Here is a 20,632-nt window from a genome sequence, read left to right as displayed (position 1 = left end):
CCCACGCCGATCTCCCGAGGCTCGCCTCCCCCCCCGATCTCCCGAGACTCCCCCCCCCTCCCGAGGCTCGCCCACCCCCCCCGAGGCTTGCCCCCCACCCGCAGCTCGCTCCCCGCCCCCCCCCGCGATCTCCCGAGGCTCGCCCCCCCCGCGATCTGCTGAGGCTCGCCCCCCCCCGCGATCTCCTGAGGCTCGCCCCCCCCTCCCCCCCCCCCGGCGATCTCCTGAGGTTCGCCCCCCGCGATCTCCCGAGGCTCGCCACCCCCTCCCCCGCGATCTCCCGAGGCTCGCCCCCCGCGATCTCCCGAGGCTCGCCCCCCCCCGGCTCGCCCCCCCCCCACCCCCGCGATCTCCCGAGGCTCGCCCCCCCCACCCCGCGATCTCCCGAGGCTCGCACCCCCTCCCCCACCCCCGCGATCTCCCGAGGCTCGCCCCCCCCCACCCCGCGATCTCCCGAGGCTCGCCCCCCCTCCCCCACCCCCGCGATCTCCCGAGGCTCGCGCCCCCCGCGATCTCCCGAGGCTTGCCCCCCCCGTGATCTCCCGAGGCTCGCCCCCCCCTCCCCCACCCCCGCGATCTCCCGAGGCTCCTCCCCCCCGCCCCCTGCGATCTCCCGAGGCTCGCCCCCCCCTAGATCTCCGGAGGCCCGATCTCTGGAGCCCCGCCCGAGCCGGCTTCAAGGGCAGAGAGACCCCGCCCCCGGCCCGAGCCCCGGTTGCCTTGGTAACCCTCCTCTCCTCTCCAGGCCTGGGCCTGAGCGGCCGATTGCGTGAAGAAAGACCCTCCTCACCTGTCACGGAGTTGAAGTCTCCGAAAGCGGCCACGGTGCCCTGGGCCTCTTCCCCCGCGCATTCAGGAGGCGCGGGGAAGAGAGAGATAGACAGACTGGGCGTGGAAGAGTTAGATGCCGCCGCGCTCCTGCTCCGCGGAGCTCCATGACGCCACCGCCGCACCAACCTTTACTAAGATGGCGGCGATCGGGGGCCGCTTGTTAACTGGGGCCGGCAGGTGCCTAGCTCGGGCGTGGGTGCGGAGGAGAGGCCGAGGCTTTGAGGCCTACCTGGAAAAACGGGGAAAGGTAGAAAAATTAATGAGATTAGATAAAAGATTTAGAAAGTAATTAACTTTTTTTTAAAAACTATGGGCTAAAAATTCAGTTTGGGGCGCCAAGCTCGCCTGGGCGCCGGAATTACCGCTGCGCGCGGAGCCACTTGCGCCATCGGGATATTCAGTTTCAGCGCCCCAAATGGACGCCGGCCGCTAAACAAGGCTGTCGGCGCCCCGCTTGGGGCGCTGAAACTGAATTTCGGCGCGCAAAGGGCCGCAGCGCCACCCGCTGCGGCACGGCAGGCTGCGGTACTGCAGGCCGCGGTACTGCAGGCCGCGGTACTGCAGGCCTTCCTCCCACTGTTAAGGGGGAGGTGCCTGCAACAGCGCGATCCCCGCTCGCGAGTGCCGGCAAATGAGCCCGGCATCAAGGAGAAGTGCCGGTCTCTCGGGAAACAGCCGGCAATGCCGCAGGGGGCGGGTGTAGGAGGCCGGGGACGGAGGTGCGGGCAGGCGGCCGCCGAAAAACCGGCCGGCCGCACCTCCACCTTAACTCGCCCCACTACTGCCACAGGTAGGCCCGTGTACTGGTCGCTATTTGTGGCCGGCGCGGAAGAGGCGGCTGCGACCTAATATGGCGCTCGGGGCGGTAGCGGGGTGCTGCGCACACCGATGACGTCATCGGTGGTGGCGCAGCGCTACAGGCTAACGCCGCCATTAGCGCCCCGCTAAATATCGCGGTGGTTGTGGCCAGTGGCGCTAAAGCCTCTGAGTGGCCTCTTTGGGCGCAAACTGGTGGCGCAAGCAACTGAATTTCTAGGCCTGTGTGTTTTAAAAGCAACGTTTTTTTTAAAGACGCAGAAAGCGGGAAAAAGAAAGGAAAAGTTTGGAATCAACCGGGTTCGAATCCGGCCTCAGGTGAATGTCTGTGTGGAGTTTGCACATTCTCCCCGTGTTTGCGTGGGTTTTCTCCAGGTGCGCCGGTTTCCTCCCACAGTTCAAAGATGTGCGGGGTAGTTTGATTGGCTATGATAAATTGACCCTTAGTGTTAGGGGGATTAAATACGGGGATAGGGTGGGATATGTGTTGGTGTAGGGGTTACAGGGATTGGGTGGGATATGTGTCGGTGCAGGCTCGATGGGCCGAAATGGCCTCTATCTGCACTGTGGGGTTTCTGTGATTCTGTGAAGATGGCGGCGACTCACCTTGGTTCAGAACAATAAGGCCCGCCCACACATGCACCGATTGGTCGACCGTCAGGTCACCAAAGTGTAGGATTGGTCAATCGTCCTGTCACTCGACCGTAGGAGGGCCCGGCCGCACGCACCAGCAACCCGGCGTACGATTGGTCGACCTCGAGGTCACTCTTATCGCTAATGAGCGGATAATGAGATGCTAATGAGCGGAATGTTGAAGGTTTTTCGGATACCGCGGGCGCGATTTTTGTCCGGCCGAAATGTAAATACGCTTACCATCGTTTTGGAATGGTGAGCTTTCTTTCGACATAATGCACGCGTAGGTACGCTCTGTAACTTTCGAGCGCATAGCCGGACAGACGCACACCCGAGGACAGACAGAAGGACAGACAGATAGACAGACAGAATGATCCGTTTATACATATAGATAATGGACTCTAGCATTTTTCCCACTACCGATGTCAGGCTTACTGGTCTGTAATTCCCCGTTTTCTACCACCTTTTTTGAACAGTGGGGTAACATTAGCTACCCGCCAATCCATGAGTACTGTTCCAGAGTCTATCGAATTTTGGAAGATGACCAGCAATGCATCTACTATTTCTGGGGCCACTTCCTTAAGTACCCTGGATGTAGATTATCAGGCCCTGGGGATTTATCGGCGTTCAATCCCGTCAATTTCTCTAATACCATTTCCCCACAAATACTGATTCATTAGACCATATGTTCCCCGACATCTCTGGGAGGTTATTTGTGTCCTCCTTTGTGAAGACTGAACCAAAGTATGTATTTAATTGGTCTGCCATTTCTTTGTTCCCCATTATAAATTCCCGATTCTGACTGCAAGGGACCTACGCTTGACTTCACCAATCTTTTTCTCTTCACATATCTATAAAAACTTTTACAGTCAGTTTTTATGTTCCCTGCAAGCTTACTCTCATACTCTATTTTCCCCCTCTTAATTAATCCCTTTGTCCTCCTTTGTTGAATCCTAAACTACTCCCAAACCTCAGGTTTACTGCTTTTTCTGGCCAATTTATATGTCCTCTCCTTGGATCTTATGCTATCTCTAATTTCCCTTATTAGCCACGGTTGAGTTACCTTTTTGGTTTTATTTTTATGCCAAACTGGGATGAGCAAATTCTGTAGTTCATCCATGCGATCTTTGAATGTTTGCCATTGCCTATCCACCGTCAACCCTTTGAGTGACATTCCCCAATCAATCCTACCCAACTCGCGCCTCATACCATCGTAGTTTCCTTTATTTAAATTCAGGACCCTAGTCTCTGAGTCAACTACTTCACTCTCCATCTTAATGAAGAATTCTATCATATTATGATCGCTCCGACCCAAGGGGCCTCGCACAACAGGATATGCTAATTAATCCTTTCTCCAGTCTAAGATGGCCTGATCTCTAGTTGGTTCCTCGACATATTGGTCCAGGAAACCATCCCGTAAACACTCCAGGAATTCCTCCTCAACAGTATTGTTACTAATTTGATTAGCCCAATCCATATGTAGATTAAATTCACCCATGATAACTGCTGTGCCCTTATTGCACGCTTCTCTAATTTCCCTTTTAATGCCATCCCCAACCTCCGCATTACTGTTTGGAGGTCTGTATACCACTCCCACTAACGTTTTCTGCCCCTTGGTATTTCTCAGTTCTACCCATACAGATTCCACATCATCAGAGCTAATATCCTTCCTTACAATTGTGTTAATCCCCTCTTTAACCAGCAATGCTACCCCACCTCCTTTTCGCCTATCTTTCCTGAATATTGAATACCCCTGGATGTTGAGTTCCCAGCCTTGGCCACCCTGGAGCTATGTTGCCGTAATCCCAATCATATCACATTCATTTACCTCTATTTGCGCAGCTAATTCATCCACCTTATGACGAATGCACCTTGCATTAAGACACAAAGCCTTCAGGCTTGTTTTTTTAACGCTCTTAGATCTTTTAGAATTATTATTTACTGTGGCCATGTTTGATTTAAACCCCTGATTTCTCTGTCTGCCACTTTTGTTTTTCTCCTTCCTGTCTTTTGCTTTTATCCTTGTTTCCCTTTCCTCTGTCTCCCCGCTCAGGTTCCCAACCCCCTGCCATTTTAGTTTAAACCCTCCCCCAGAGCACTTGCAAACACTCCCCCTAGGACATCAGTCCCAGCCCTGCTCAGGTGCAAACCATCCGTTTTGTATTGGTCCCGCCTCCCCCAGAACCGGTTCCAATGTCCCAGGAATTTGAATCCCTCCCCCTTGCACCATTCCTCTAGCCACGTATTCATCTGAAATATCCTTCTATTTCTACTCTGACTAGCACGTGGCACTGGTAGCAATCCTGAGATTACTACCTTTAAAAACAGTGAACATTATCCACCCGCCTGTTCCCTCAGTATAGGGGCCCCACACCAACCTCCGGGACAGACAGGAAGTCAGGGAGCGTCTGTAAATGGAGGAGAAATGGGGACTGGTCAGGGAGCGTCTGTAAATGGAGGAGAAATGGTGACTGGTCAGGGAGTGTCTGTAAATGGAGGAGAAATGGTGGCTGGTTAGGGAGTATCTGTAAATGGAGGAGAAATGGTGACTGGTCAGGGAGTGTCTGTAAATCAGGGAGAAATGGTGACTGGTTAGGGAGCATCTGTAAATGAAGGAGAAATGGTGACAAAAATCTACAGGAATACATTGAAAGCAAAGCTGATTTATTTGACATATATCCAGAATATGAAACTCCAGCCCAGTTATAGGGTTATTAACATCAGCAGAAACAAACTCCAACTGTCAGAATGAACATGGTTCAGTCCTGGATGTGATTAACAGCAGCAGCAACAGCAGAATCCAACCCCTGCAGTCACTGGTGAACTCGCTGGTGTCTCAGCAGTTGGGATGAACGAGTGAATCCCATCCCACACACGGTGCACGTGAACGGCCTCTCCCCAGTGTGAAGTCGCTGGTGTGTCAACAAGCTGGAGTGCTGAGTGAATCCCTTCCCACACATGGAGCAGGTGAATGGCTTCTCCCCAGTGTGAAGTCACTGGTGTGTCAGCAAGCTGGAGTGCTGAGTAAATCCCTTCCCACACACGGAGCAGGTGAACGTCCTCTCCCCAGTGTGAACTCGCTGGTGTGTCAGCAGGTTGGATGACTGAGTGAATCCCTTCCCACACACGGAACAGGTGAACGGCCTCTCCTCAGCGTGAACTTGCTGGTGTCTCAGAAGCTCGGATGAACGAGTGAATCCCTTCTTACGCACGGAGCAGGTGAACAGACCCTCGCGAGTGTGAATGTGCTGGTGTTTCACAAGCTCAGCTGAACAAGTGAATCTCTTCCCACACATGGAGCAGGTGAACAGCCGCTCCCAGTGTGAATGCACTGGTGTCTCAGAAGCTCGGATGAACAAGTGAATCTCTTCCCACACATGGAGCAGGTGAACGGCCTCTCCCCAGTATGACTGCGTCGATGAATTTCTAGCTTCGATGGGGAACTGAATCCCTTCCCACAGTCCTCACATTTCCACGGTTTCTCCATCGTGCGAGTCTCCTTGTGTCTTTCCAGGTTGGATGATCGGTTGAAGCCTCGTCCACACACAGAACACGTGTACGGTTTCTCCACGCTGTGAACGGTGCGATGTTTTTTCAGGTTGTGTAACTGGTTAAGGCTCTTTCCACAGTCAGTGCCCTGGAACACTCTCACTCGGGTGTGTGTGTCTCGGTGCTTTTCCAGTCACACTGACATTTGAAATCTTCTCCCACAGACAAACATTTCTCCTTCTATATTAAAAGGCCGATGATATCCAGGTCCTGATGAATCGTGTCACTCTGTCAGATTTTGACGTGATGTTTGGTTTGAATTTCTCGTCTGCACATCCTCTCCTTCTAATGCCCTGTAAAAGCAGTTTACAAAAGTCATGACTGTAAATACAGGGTAGAAATTCGGATTTTATTCCCTTTCTCTCCTGAAGGTGGTGCTTGATGATAGGGTTGGGCCCCAGTCACTCTTTGCCCTCCAGTTCCTTGCTAATGGCAATCCTGAGCTTGTGGGCCTATACACTGAGCAGCCAGCATTTCGACCATGGAGAGCAGCACAGTCGCCGGCCCTGGCTGATTCTGTCTGGAAAAGCTGAGGCCAATGGTAGCACACCAACAACAACTTGCATTTACATAGCGCCTTTAACGTAGTAAAACGTTCCAAGGTGCTTCACAAGACAAAAATTGACCTTCGGGCCGAGGCAACTGAAGGCACGGCCACCAATGGTGGAGCGAAGGAAGTGGGGGATGCACAACAGGCCAGAATTGGAGGAATACAGAGTTCATAGAATCAGAGAATGGTACAACCCTTCGGCCCATTGTCCCAGAGCCAGCTCTTTGAATTTAGGCCCACTCCTCTGCTTTATCCCCACAGACCCGCAATTTGTTTCCAATTCAAGTAGTTCTCCAATTCCCCTTTGAAAGTTGCCATTGAATCTGCTTCCACCACCACTTCAGGCAGTGCCTCCCAGGTCAAAACAACTCGCTGCTTAAATTCTTTCCTCATGTCGCCGCTGGTTCTTTTGACAATGACCTTAAATCTGAGTCCTCTGGTTACCGACCCTTCTGACACTGGAATCAGCTTCTCCTTATTAAGCGGGTTGTAAACACCTGGTCCACTTGGCACTGAAGTGTCTGAAACTCATAATAGGAACTCCAGGGAAACAAAATACTGACAAATGTTAAACTGTTCTGTTGACAAATGAAATCTCAATTTAAGTTTTAAAAGAATAAATTGTTTAACGGGTTCACACTGCCTCACCTGACTGACTGACTCAGGTTCCGCCCCTCAAGCACCGTGATTGGCTGCCGAACTCGCTGCTCCCTTGGCCCTCCGGCCTCTGAGCTCTCTTCCTATTGGTTCCCAGGGCCATCAATCACCACTCGCTAACATTACGCTGCCAGATGAGGTTCAGGGGCTCAGAGGAAGAAAGTAAATGAGGCCATGAATCTGAGTTGGGAAATACAATGAGAGAAACATGATTCAATTTGTAAACTAATCTATTTAAAATCAACTCAAATGAATTGTTGCCATTAATATATTCTTTTTGCGCCAAGTGTGAAACAAATGATGTTTTCCCACACACGGAACAGGTAAACAGTCTCTCCCCGGTGTGACTGCATCGATGAGATTCCAGTTTCCATGGGTAAATGAATCCCTTCCCACAGTCCCCACATTTCCACGGTTTCTCCGTGCTGCAGGTGTCCTTGTGTCTCTCCAGGTTGGACGATCGGTTAAAGCCTAGTCCGCACACACAACACGTGTACGGTTTCTCCCCGCTGTGAACGGTGCAATGTTTTTTTCAGGCTGTGTAACTGGTTAAAGCTCTTTCCACAGTCAGTGCACTGGAACACTCTCACTCGGGTGTGTGTGTCTCGGTGCTTTTCCAGTCACACTGATGTTTGAAATCTTTTCCCTCCTGATGAATGGAGTGACTCTGTCAGATGTTGATGTGATGTTTGGTTTGAGTTTGCGGTGTGTAAATGCTGCCCTTCCCTCAGCCTGTAAAAGGAGTTTACAAAAGCCATCACTGTGAGTGTAGGATAGAAATGGACAAGATTCTCTCCTCCTGGTTCCTGGCCAAGGGGGCCGCACAATCGCCCTGCTGCCCCCTGAGCCTCTCAAGATGGTGGCCGTTACCCCGGGCCTGTCACCAGGAGAAAGCCCCGCAGCTGCCGCCACACTCGGGGCAAAGGCCCGGTCCAGAGGCTCTTGTTCGGGGCCTGAGGCCCACCCCAGGTGTTTGTGAAGCAGATAATGTTGAGTGTTTTAATAATGGGGCCTGGGGCCGCACTCGGGGTGTATGCAGTCCGCATCCCCCCACGGTTCATTAACCCGCTCCCTCTACCAACTTTATAAACCCTGCAGCATGGCCTACCCGCAGTTTATTAATCTCCCGACCCCGCTCCCGCCGACCTGCAGCTCCGCCCGGTGAGGGACACATCACCCGGGCCCGCGGCCGGATTGATGGGAGCTTCCGACCAATAGGGAGCCAGCGGGGCGGGGCTGGAGTTGCGAGCCGGCGGCGGGTCCTCCAAGCAAATGGGGAGCCCGAGGGGCGGGACTAGCGCCGCTGATTGTCTGATCCGCAGGGCAGCGAGTTTCTCCAGTCCCTTGTTCAGGACCCGGGGCCAGGGGAGGCTGTGGGCCTTTATTCCCCTTATTGGACACAAGACTCTTTGTCTCACAACACACTGGCTCAGGTTTTAACAATCGCTTTACAGGGAATAGTGAATTGAAAATTGCAAAACTGAGATTGTTAGAATTACACAGGATATACTGCACAGAAACAAGCCATTCAGCCCAACCAGTCCATGCTGGTGTTTATGCTCCACACCAGCCTCCTCCCGTTTTTCCTCATCTAAATCTATCACCATAACCCTCTATTCCCTTCTCCCACATATGCTTGTCCGGCCTCCCCTTAAATGCATCGATACTATTCGCTTCAACCACTCCCTGTGGTAGTGAGTTCCACATTCTCAGCACTCTCTGGGTAAAGAAGTTTCTTCTGAATTCCCTATTGGATTTCTTGGTGACTTATCTTATATTGATGGCCTCTAGTTATGCTCTTCCCCACAAGTGGAATCATTCTCTCTGTATCCACTTTATCAAAACATTTTCATAATTTTAAGGACCTCTATTAGGTCACCCCTCAGCCTTTTTTCAAGTGAATAGAGACCCAGCCTGTTCATCCTTTCCTGATATGTATACCCTCGCATTTCTGGTATCATCCTTCTAAATCTTCTCTGCACCCTCTCCAGTGCCTCTATATCCTTTTTATAATATGGTGACCAGAACTGTACGCAGTTCTCTAAGGGCTGAATTTTGCCGGCGCTCAGAGTGCGGGTTTGGAGGCAAGTCCGCTGTCAAAATCACAAAAACTGACAGCGGGTCGGTATCCCGCTCTGAACCGCCTCCTTGTGAGTTTCCTAAGTGTCGGGTCTGTCATCCCTGAACAGACCCGACACCAAGCGGTGGGTCAGTCAATTTAGATACTTTAAAGCTTGTTAAAAGGTAGTTAAGCACCATTTTCCCAAGTACTTACCATTTTCCCAGGTTTTTAACAAGGTTCCCGGAGAGCGACTATCACATCAGGTAAGTATGTCGGGTTCTCAATGACTGGATTGCTGTGAATAGGTGAAAGCTGCAGAAGTGGTCTAAAACCTACCACTTCACAGCTGTTCACTGCCCAATCTTAGAATCTGGAGCATTAATGATTTGGAACCCACTTTTGAGCTTTATACAAACATGATTTCCCTTTAATAAAACCATGTTGACTCTGCCTAATCATATCATCATTTTCTAAGTGCCCTGTTCCACTTCCTTAATAATGGATTGCAGCATTTTCCCGAGGACTGATGTCAGGCTAACTGGCCTGTAGATCCCTGTTTTCTCTCTCCCTCCTTTCTTGAATATCGGAGTTACATTTGCTACCTTCCATTCCACGAGGACCTTTCCAGAACCTAGTGAATTTTGGAAGATCACGACCAATGCATCCACTATCTCTGCAGCCACCTCTTTTAGAACCCTAGGATGTAGGCCGTCAGGTCCAGGGGATTTGTCGGCTTTTAGTCCCGTTAGTTTCTCAAGTACTTTTTCTCGACTGATATTAATTACTTTAAGTTACTCACTCTCATTAGCCCCTTGGTTCCCCACTATTTCTGGAATCTCAACCTTCTCCAGTGTAGCTCACGCAGCTCCAGGTCACGCAGCCTTAGCCCGGGCTGTCCGCAGTGCAGCCGCAACATGCCCGTAGACTTGTACGAGTGGTCGGGACCTCTCGCCCTGACCGAGGTGGATTAGAAGCCTGCGCAGCCTCTCCGTGTCAAGTATGACAACGTGGACAAGATGTGCTGGGTAAAGTGCTGAGCCCGGCCCAGGTACTGACTGCAGCTGAGAGCTGAACACACAGGAACCGCTCCAGTGCCTGGAGCCAGCAACAAGAGGCAACAAAAGCAAGGAAGGCACAGAGTCCAAAAGCAAGGAAGTTATGATGAACCTTCATAAAACACTGGTTCAGCCTCAACTGGAGTATTGTGTCCAATTCTGGGCCCCGCACATTAGGAAGGATGTGAAGGCCTTTGAAATGGTGCAGAAAAGATTTACAAGAATGGTTCCAGGAATGAGGGACTTCAGTTACGTGGACAGACTGGAGAAGCTGGGGTTGTTCTCCTTAGAGAAGGTTGGGAGGAGATCAGATAGAAGTATTCAAAATCACGAGGGGTCTAGACAGAGTAGAGAGAGAGAAACTGTTCCCATTGGCGGAAGGGTCGAGAACCAGAGGACACAGATTTAAGGTGATTGGCAAAAGAACCAAAGGCGACATGAGGAAAAACTTTTTTATGCAGCGAATGGTTAGGATCTGGAATGCACTGCCTGAAAGGGTGGTGGAGGCAGATTCAATCACGGCTTTCAAAAGGGAATTGGATGAGTAGCTGAAAGAAAAACAATTGCAGGGCTACGGGGAAAGGGCGGGACAGTGGGACTAGCTGAAGTGCTCTTGCAGAGAGCCGGCACGGGCTAGACAGGCTGAATGGCCTCCTTCTGTGTAGTAAACATTCTATGATTCTAAGCTTATATTGTGGTTAATAACAGACAAAACCTGTTCTTTCCGCTGATCTGATTACAGATTCCAACCAGTCGATTCAGTGAATGGAATGTCTTATCAGTGTTGCCATGGCGACCTGTCTGCAGTGAAATGCCTGTTTGAGTTTCAAACTCAGACTAAACTTCTCTTTCCCATAATACACATTATATCAGACATTTGATGTCAATGTATTTCAGCCATGTTATGTTAATATCTCTAAAATCTACAGGGAGATCAGATACACAAATCTTTAAAAGTTGGAGGACAAGTTTATAAAGTGGTTTAAAAATGTTACCCGAAGTTTTTTATAAATGGGGCGTAGAAAACAAAACCATCAGTTCGGCTACAGTTAGAATAAATTTTGGGCATCTTACACTAGGAAGGATGTCGGGGCCACAGAGAGGCTGCAGAATAAATTCACTGAGGTTATACCACGGATGAGAGGCTTTAGTTATCAGAGAATCAGAGAATGATACAGCAATAAAGGCGGCCATTTGGCCCATCATGCTTGTGCCAGCTCTTTGGGAGAGCTATCCAATTAGTCCCACTCCCTTGCTCTTTTCCCATATCCCGGTAAATGTTTCTCCTTCAAATATTTATCCAATTCTCTTTTGAAAGTTACTCTTGAATCTGCTTCCTCCACCCTTTCAGGCAGTGCATTTTCAGATCATAATAACTCGCTGGGTAAAGAAATGTTTCCTCATGATGACCTGTCTGCAGTGAAGCGCCTGTTTGAGTTTCTAACTGAGGCGAACTTCTCTTTCCCAGGAGGAGAGACGAGAGAAACTGGGGCACTTCTCATTAGAACAAAGCAGGGTGAGAGGAGATGTGAGTGAGGTGTTTAAACTTGATCAACGACACCGACCAAAATATCAGAGACACTCCCTGTCCCTCAGGACCTGTGTCCAGGGGAGAAGCTGATGGGTTTATCAGATCATCTTTGGGTTAAATGTTGCGCTCGTGGAGCTGAGCCCCTAGTGTCAGCATCAAACACTCTCCAGTCGGGTACAGCACGGGTTAGATACAGAGTAAACCCATCAGCCACTCCCCGACACAGATACCGAAGGACAGGGAGTGTCTGGGGCAATGACATTTCTCACTCAATAAGGTATAAATTGATCCTGTACCTCTCCCCATTAATCCTGGGCTCCACACGGGACGAATCCTGCTCCTGTTTCCCTTCCTGTAACAGCACTGAGCTAAACCCAGCCCATAATGAGCAGGGCTCAGGGAGGCTGGTTGCTAGGCACTGCAGTGATGTCATAAAGCAGGGCCATTCAGCCCAGCTGGTCGTCTCCTTGTCCCTTTAAAGGTGGAGAGCCGGGACACCCTGTCTCCAAACACATCCCACCTGTTCATACTGAGAATCCCCGGGGAAGGCCCAAGGCCCAGAGTGTGGAACACAACCAAGGGGGAAAGAGGAGGAGAGAACGGGAGGTAAATCAAGGAGTCGGGGCTGAGGGACACCAAGCTTCAGTTTTAGAGCCTGTAGACTTCAGGAGGGGAAGAGTGAGTTCAGTAGTTTTAGGATCCAGGGAGAGAACAAGGAGCAGATGGGGAGACTGGTGTGGATTCCAGCACAGTGAGGATGTAGGGGGAGGGAGATTGTGTCGGGCCGTGTATTAGGGGTGTAGGAGGGACAAGAGAGGAAAGGTCAGAGGAGCAATTACTGCAGCAGTGCCCATAAATAGTGAGAGAGAGAGAGAAGGTGGGGGTTCGAGTGGACCAGGGACAGTCTGTTAAACTCTCGGTTTGCTGTGACCAGTTTTCCTTCAGTTAAAAATGGCCTCCTGTAGCCCAGTGACACAAACAGCCCATTAAACTCCACCAATGGCCTTTGGTCTGGTGAGGTCTCCCTTTGTGAAACATCGGCTGTTGTTAAAGCTTTTCATTCTGACACGCTCACACTGAGAAATGAGCTGCAGAACTGCCGACACCGTCAGCTTTAAGGATCACTCATAGTCTAAGGATCAGGGGTAAACCATTTAGGACTGAAATGAGGAGGAATTTCTTCACCCAGAGAGTGGTGAACCTGTGGAATTCTCTGCCAGAGGGCGGTGGAGGCCAGTTCATTAAGTATATTCAAGAAAGAGTTGGATATATTTCTTAAGGCTAAAGGGATCAAGGGATATGGGGAGAAGGCAGGGACCGGGTACTGAATTTGGATGATCAGCCATGATCTCACTGAATGGCGGAGCAGGCTCGAAGGGCCGAATGGCCTACTCCTGCTCCTATCTTCTATGTTTCTATGAGACGTTTCCCTTTGGAGATCGGATTGTCCATTGAGTTTGATTAAACTGATGTTAAGGTAACAAGGCTGCTTTGCCCCGTAACAATAACAGATTATCAGAATATTTCCCATAGGTTAAAATCCAATATTACAGGGACTCACTGCCCTGAATGGTTGAAGTGGACCCTGTGATATAATAGAATTTTCTGTCCTGTCAGACTTGGACATCTTGTAGATCCATCTTTTAACAAGTTGTGGGATCTCAGTTCTCAGATGGATTCCACGCAGTTTGTAACAAGTCCTCAATCAGCTTGTCTTATTGTCGAGATATCAAGGACCTGACACACTGCGTGTGTGTGAAACAAAGCTCTTTTATTTGACATTGATACAGGTTAAACTCCAGCCCAGTTATAGGGGTTACTAACATCAGCTGAAACAAACCCCAACTGTCCGAATGAACATGGTTCAGTCCTGGATGATTTAACAGCAGCAATAACAACAGAATCCAACCCCTGCAGTCACTTGTGAACTCGCTGGTGTGTCAGCAGGTTGGATGATCGCCTGAATCCCTCCCCACACACGGAGCAGGTGAACGGCCTCTCCCCAGTGTGAACTCGCTGGTCTGTCAGCAGATACTTTGCACTTTCAAGAAGTCAAACAGGCGTTTCACTGCAGACAGGTCGCCATGGCAACACTGATAAGACATTCCACTGAAGCGACTGGTTGGAAACTGTAATCAGATCAGGAGAAACAACAGAGTTTGCCGTTATTAACCACAATATAAGCTTAAACCAGAGTGAGTAATACTCACTCATAATGTGTGATGAAAGGCTCTGACAGAAGGTCAGTGACCTGAACCGTTAACTCTGTTTTTCTCCACAGACGCTGCCTGACCTGCTGAGGATTTCCAGCATTTTCTCTCTTTATTTCAGATTTCCAGCATCCGCAGTATTTTGATTTTGTAATTGGATGGATCTTTCAGGGAGCTGCACAGGCATGATGGGCCGAATGACCTCCTTCTGTGCTGTATCATTCTAGGATTCTGTGAAGTGTCGGTTAATGCAATTTAAGAAGCATCAAAGGGTTTGTGTCAGAATTTAACTGAGTATCGAGCCAACATGTCCAGGTTATGTAAACTGCGCCTGTTCACACTGGAAAGAGAAGGTGGAGAGGTGATAGGATTGCTGTTTTTAGGATTCTAAAGGGACTGGATAATGTAGAGCACGACAAGTTATTTCACCCTGTCCACCCTGTCCAGAACAGTAGAACCAGAGGACACGGCCTGCACTTGAAGGGGGTAAATTCAAATCCAATCTGTGGGATCAATATTTCAGTGAGTGAGTGGTCAATCTATGGGACAGGCTCCCTAGGGAGACGGTGGAAGCAGTTCATGTTGATTCATTCAAATGCAAATTGGGCCGATTTCATTCATAGAATAAGATTTTGGGACACAGTGTGTGAGTAATTTGAGACATGATGTGTGGTCAGTGTAGAATGCTTGGGAGGAAGAGGTGACTTTGGTCCGATGGCTCCTAAAGCTCTCCACCACTGGGGTTTTCCTCGCCTCATGTCTGGGTCTGTTGTAGACTCATTGATAGAGATTGATCGCTGTAATTAGTCAACAACTCCATTATCATTGTATCATGGGACTCCCAGGATGGTAGAAGGCCAATTAGATCAGAACCGAAATAATCCAGAGTAAGAAAGGAGAAACGGCCCAAAAATGGAGCAGTCAGCAACAGGACATGAATTAGTCCCCTCTTATCATGGAGTCAGCACAGACTCAACACAAAGTGTGTTTGAAACAAAGCTGATTTATTTGATATTTATCCAGAATATTAATCTCCAGCCCAGTTATAGGGTTATAAACATCAGCAGAAACAAACCCCAACTGATGAATCATCCTGGTTCAGTCCTGGATGTGATTAACAGCACCAATAACAGCAGAATCCAACCTCTGCAGTCGGTCGTGAACTCGCTGGTGTCTCATTAAGGAGGATGACTGAGTGAATCCCTTCGCACACACGGAGCAGGTGAACGGCCTCTCCCCGGTGTGAACTCGCTGGTGTGTCAGCAGGTTGGATGAATCAGTGAATCCCTTCCCACACATGGAGCAGGTGAATGTCCACTCCCCGGTGTGAACAGGTTGGTGTGCCAGCAGGTTGTAGGAATCCGTGAATCCCTTCCCACACGTGGAGCAGGTGAACGGCCTCTCCCCAGTGTGAACTCGCTGGTGTCTCAACAGCTGGGATGATCGGGTGAATCCCATCCCACACACGGAGCAGATGAACGGCCTCTCCCCAGTGTGAGTGTGTTGGTGTTGCAGCAGGTGCTGTTTGCTTTTAAAGCTCTTCTCACAGTCAGAACACTGAAACGGTCTCTTATCAGAGTGAACAAGTTGGTGTGTCAGAAGGTGGGACGAACAAGTGAATCCCTTCCCACACACGGAGCAGGTGAACGGCCTCTCCCCAGTGTGGGTGCGTAGGTGTATCAGTAAATCCTTTTTACTTTTAAAGCTTTTCTCACAGTCAGAACATTTAAAAGGTTTGTTATCAGAGTGAACAAGTTGATGTGTCAGAAGGTGAGATGACTGAGTGAATCCCTTCCCACACACGGAGCAGGTGAATGGCCTCTCCCCAGTGTGAACTCGTTGGTGTGTCAACAAATCCTTTGTGCTTTTGAAGCTCTTCTCACAGTCAGAACATTTAAAAGGTCTCTTATCAGTGTGAACAAGCTGGTGTGTCAGGAGGGTTGATAAAGCATTAAATCCCTTCCCACATTCAATGCAGGTGAACAACCTCTCTCCAGTATGAACTCGTTGGTGTGTATAGAGGCTGGATGACTGAGTGAATCCCTTCCCACACACGGTGCAGGTAAACGGCCTCTCCCCAGTGTGACTGCGTCGATGAGTTTCCAGCTCAGATGGGTAATTGAATCCCTTCCCACAGTCCCCACATTTCCACGGTTTCTCCATGGTCCGGGTGTCCTTGTGTTTCTCCAGGTTGGACGATCAGTTGAAGCCTTGTCCACACACAGAACACGTGTACGGTTTCTCCCCGCTGTGAATGGTGCGATGTTTTTCAGGCTGTGTAACTGGTTAAAGCTCTTTCCACAGTCAGTGCACTGGAACACTCTCACTCGGGTGGGTGTGTCTCGGTGCTTTTCCAGTCACACTGATGTTTGAAATCTTTTCCCACAGACAGAACAGAAAAACATTTCTCCTTCCACATTGAAAGGCCGATGATATTCGGGTCCTGATGAATGCAGTGACTCTGTCGGATCTTGATACGATGTTGGTTTGAGTTTGTGGTGTGTAAATGCTGCCCTTCTCACAGCCTGTAAAAGGAATTTACAAAAGCCATCACTGAGAGTCCAGGATAGAAATTGACAAGATTCTCTCCTCCTGGTTCCTGGCCAAGGCGGCCGCGCATGCGCCCTGCTGCCCCCTGAGCCTCTCAAGATGGTGGCCATTACCCCGGGCCTGTCACCGGGAGAAAGCCCCGCAGCTGCCGCCCCACTCGGGGCAAACGCCCGGCCCGGAGGCTCTTGTTCGGGGCCTGAGGCCCACCCCGGCTGTTTCTAAAGTCTCCCCACTGGTTCTATTGCTCCCCTGCGCTCCGCCTCCTCCCCGCTTCGGAATCTTCGCTCCGCCTTCCGCCGCCATCACCCGACTGGCGGCACTGCGCACGCGCGGGACCCGCCCCGCGCCTAGCCCTTCCCACGCCTGCGCACACCAGCCCCCTGCAGCATTGATAGGGCCTATTCTAGCCCACGGCGTATTCTGGGTAAAAACCGCCGCCATTTTGGTCAACAACAATATGGCAGAAAAGTGAGTGGAATAGCTGAGGACAGAGATACCTTTGGAGTAGGGAACAGGAGGATGATGAGCGGTGTGGCACAGAGCTGGAGAATCTACTAAACGGAGTGGCTTGCTAAACAGAGTGGTAAGGGGAATTTGGGGAGAATGGGAATTGGATGCTGAGGGGGAAGGAGGTGCTCAGTAATTTAAACCAGGAGCAACAGTAAATAATAAATAATCACACCGGAGGGCACAGAAAAAGTGACATCATAATCAACACAGAGCAGAGCAAATTAACATAAGTATATTGGTAAGTGCATCGATATCCCTTTGTGTGTTTAGTCCCTTTAGTGTTAAGCTTGACTTATTAAGGATTTATTAGTGCAAGTAAGTGTAAGTCAAAGGAAAACAATGTAAGTGATTCAATTCTAACTGCTTTTAAAGACGCTCCTAACTGATAAATAGCGAAGTAATTAATCACAGTTCAAGAAATAAACTACAGATAACAAAAAATAAATTAATTCATTCATTAATAAAGACCAGGCAGTGTGTGGGGATTGTAGTATGTGGGAGTTTGTGAACAACGAGACTGTCCCAGACTGCCACATCTGCAGCAAATGTCTCTGCCTCATGACATTCCAGCTCAGAGTCGGTGAGCTGGAGTCCAAGCTAGAGACACTCCGACATATAAGGGAGGAGCAGGAATTACTGGATAATTTACTTGAGTACAGTCACACACCAGAAGAAAGCACAGGTGCAGGAAGGGGAGAGTGTGACTGTCAGTCAGCCGGGTAAGGGGAATGTAGGAGAAGTAGTGAAGGAAGTCCAGCAGACACTGCTCCTGTCCAACAGGTACAAAGTACTCGATACCTGTGAGGATAAGGAGAAAGACTGGGAAGGACAGCTAGAATGCTGCCCAAGGCACCATGGTACAGGAGGCTGTCCAAGGGGTGGAGCAGCAGAGTTGAAACATTGTAGTATAAGGGATTCTATAATTAGAAGAATAGATAGTAGTCTTTACAGTCAGGATCGAGAGTCCCGAAGGGTGTGTTGTCTTTCAGTTGTCAGGGTAAGGGACACCTCAAAATGGCTGGAAAAGAATCTGGACATCAAATCCAGGGACCACTTTTATTGAGACTATAAATGGAAATCAGAGAGCCTCAGTATGGAGAATGGTCATGGTGGTGAAAAGTGCTCTAGTGAGTGTGAAAGGAGGGTATTGGATGAAGATATGACAGTGGAATCAGATGGTGACAGGTTATTTTCAGAAGCACTTTTCAGGCAGGCTGATGATTGGATGTAACCAGCCCAGCACCTGGATCCGCCTGTTCTTGTCCCCACATCCCAAAGTATAATGTCCCTGATGTCTTTTTCTGTGAGAAATATCGAGATGTGAAAGAAGAGAAAAAAATCAGGCTCCAGCCAGAAGGAATGTTCCTCGAATGAACAATTCATGAGGCTGTTTTGTGACTCGTCTGCGTGAGGTTAAAAAACACGAAATGAAAAAGGACGCATCTAGTGACACCTGTGTTGTTAATAGTGGTTTCGAACCCTAATCACTAATGCCTAAGCCTAACCTCCAATTGATTACCCCAACCACAAGCCCCAACCACTAACCCTAATCCTAACCAATAACCACTAACCCCAACCACTAACCCCAATTCTAACCAATAACCACTAACCCCAACCACTAACCCCAATCCTAACCAATAACCACTAACCCCAATCCTAACCAATAACCACGAGCCCCAACCACTAACCCCAATCCTAACCAATAACCACTGGCCCCAATCCTAACCAATAACCACTAACCCCAATCCTAACCAATAACCACTAACTCCAACCACTAACCACAATCCTAACCAACAACCACGAGCCCCAACCACTAACCCCAATCCTAACCAATAACCACTGGCCCCAACCACTAACCCCAATCCTAACCAATAACCACTAACCCCAACCACTAACCCCAATCCTAATCAATAACCACGAGCCCCAACCACTAACCCCAATCCTAACCAATAACCACTGGCCCCAATCCTAACCAATAACCACTAACCCCAATCCTAACCAATAACCACTAACCCCAACCACTAACCACAATCCTAACCAACAACCACGAGCCCCAACCACTAACCCCAATCCTAACCAATAACCACTGGCCCCAACCACTAACCCCAATCCTAACCAATAACCACTAACCCCAACCACTAACCCCAATCCTAATCAATAACCACGAGCCCCAACCACTAACCCCAATCCTAACCAATAACCACTAGCCCCAACCACTAACTCCAATCCGAACCAATAACCACTAGCCCCAACCGCTAACTCCAATCCTAACCAATAACCACTAGCCCCAACCGCTAACTCCAAACCTAACCAATAACCACGAGCCCCAACCACTAACTCCAATCCTAACCAATAACCACTAGCCCCAACCGCTAACTCCAAACCTAACCAATAACCACGAGCCCCAACCACTAACCCCAATCCTAACCAATAACCACTAGCCCCAACCACTAACCCCAATCCTAACCAATAACCACTAGCCCCAACCACTAACCCGAATCCTAACCAATAACTACTAGCCCCAACCACTAACCCCAATCCTAACCAATAACCACTAGCCCCAACCGCTAACTCCAAACCTAACCAATAACCACGAGCCCCAACCACTAACCCCAATCCTAACCAATAACCACTAGCCCCAACCACTAACCCCAATCCTAACCAATAACTACTAGCCCCAACCACTAACCCCAATCCTAACCAATAACCACTGGCCCCAACCACTAACCCCAATCCTAACCAATAACCACTAACCCCAATCCTAACCAATAACCACTAGCCCCAACCCCTAACCCCTAAGCCTACACCCTAACCCCAGCCCCTAACAAAGGATAATTGACAGGGATCAATGGAGGAGCTAAAGAATGGAAGTGTTTGAAACAATTATCTCGATGAAAGAAATAGTGCAAGGTATGTTAGTAACAAGAAATTAAATCAACGAGACCATCAAGCTCAGAAATTACTATTACAAAGATCAGCACCTTTCAAATGTTATCACGTGCAGTACGTGTGGAGTTTTACTAAATCGATCCACAAAGAGTTAAATTATACAAATAATAACAGATTTCAAATCTTATGCAAGATAGTTCTATAAAGAATTGCAGATGAGTGTAATCTTTTGTGCTAATAAATAAACTGTAAATTAACTTAAAACATTAAAGGAAACATAATAAATTAAATTAAATTAAAATTCCATTACCAGTGGTGATGCACTCCAGTCCCTGCGGTACCCACCAATCGCGGAAGGCCTCGAGCGTGCCGGCGGACACCGCGTGCTACATCTCCAGGGCCACCGGGCATGAACGTGGCCGTGGAAGAGAGGCAGGCAGTTGAGCCGAACGACCTCCTCGACCGCCCACTGCCTGGACCAGCTGATGGCAGATGAGTGTAAGTGAAACACTACAGTTCAGTCTATGACGCCCACAAGTCGTGTACTCAAACGGAGCAAGCTTGGGGTTTGATGTGGTAGAAGGCGAACTAGTTGAGAACGGAAATAACGTAGAGTAAGAAAAGGCCCAAAAATTAAACAGTCGGTAACAGAACATCAATTCGTCTTCTCTTATCATGGAGATATAAAATATTTGACACACTGTGTGTTTGAAACAAGCTGATTTATTCACTATTTATACAGAATATTAATCTCCAGCACAGGTACAGGGGTTATTAAGATCAGCAGAA

The 20,632-nt window shown here is 49.2% G+C and overlaps 2 pseudogenes across 1 annotated transcript in view; both read right to left on the bottom strand.

Annotated features, from left to right (window-relative positions):
• The window catches only part of LOC147118749 (uncharacterized), a 72,929-nt pseudogene extending 56,716 nt beyond the window's left edge, over positions 1 to 16,213 (bottom strand).
• The window catches only part of LOC147118748 (uncharacterized), a 21,885-nt pseudogene continuing 6,176 nt past the window's right edge, over positions 4,924 to 20,632 (bottom strand). The window contains exons 2-4 of the transcript XR_015077942.1: positions 20,154 to 20,431; positions 7,028 to 7,216; positions 4,924 to 6,122 (exon numbers count right to left, since the gene is read on the bottom strand). The product of XR_015077942.1 is annotated as an uncharacterized LOC147118748 (transcript). The remainder of the gene's footprint in view (positions 6,123 to 7,027; positions 7,217 to 20,153; positions 20,432 to 20,632) is intronic.

This window comes from Somniosus microcephalus, chromosome 4 (genome assembly GCF_052327205.1).
Source record: "Somniosus microcephalus isolate GS21.2 chromosome 4, FLI_Smic_1.0, whole genome shotgun sequence".
Classification (NCBI taxonomy): domain Eukaryota; kingdom Metazoa; phylum Chordata; class Chondrichthyes; order Squaliformes; family Somniosidae; genus Somniosus; species Somniosus microcephalus.
Note: the sequence above shows the minus strand (reverse complement) of the source record. Positions and strands in the feature narration are given on the sequence as shown.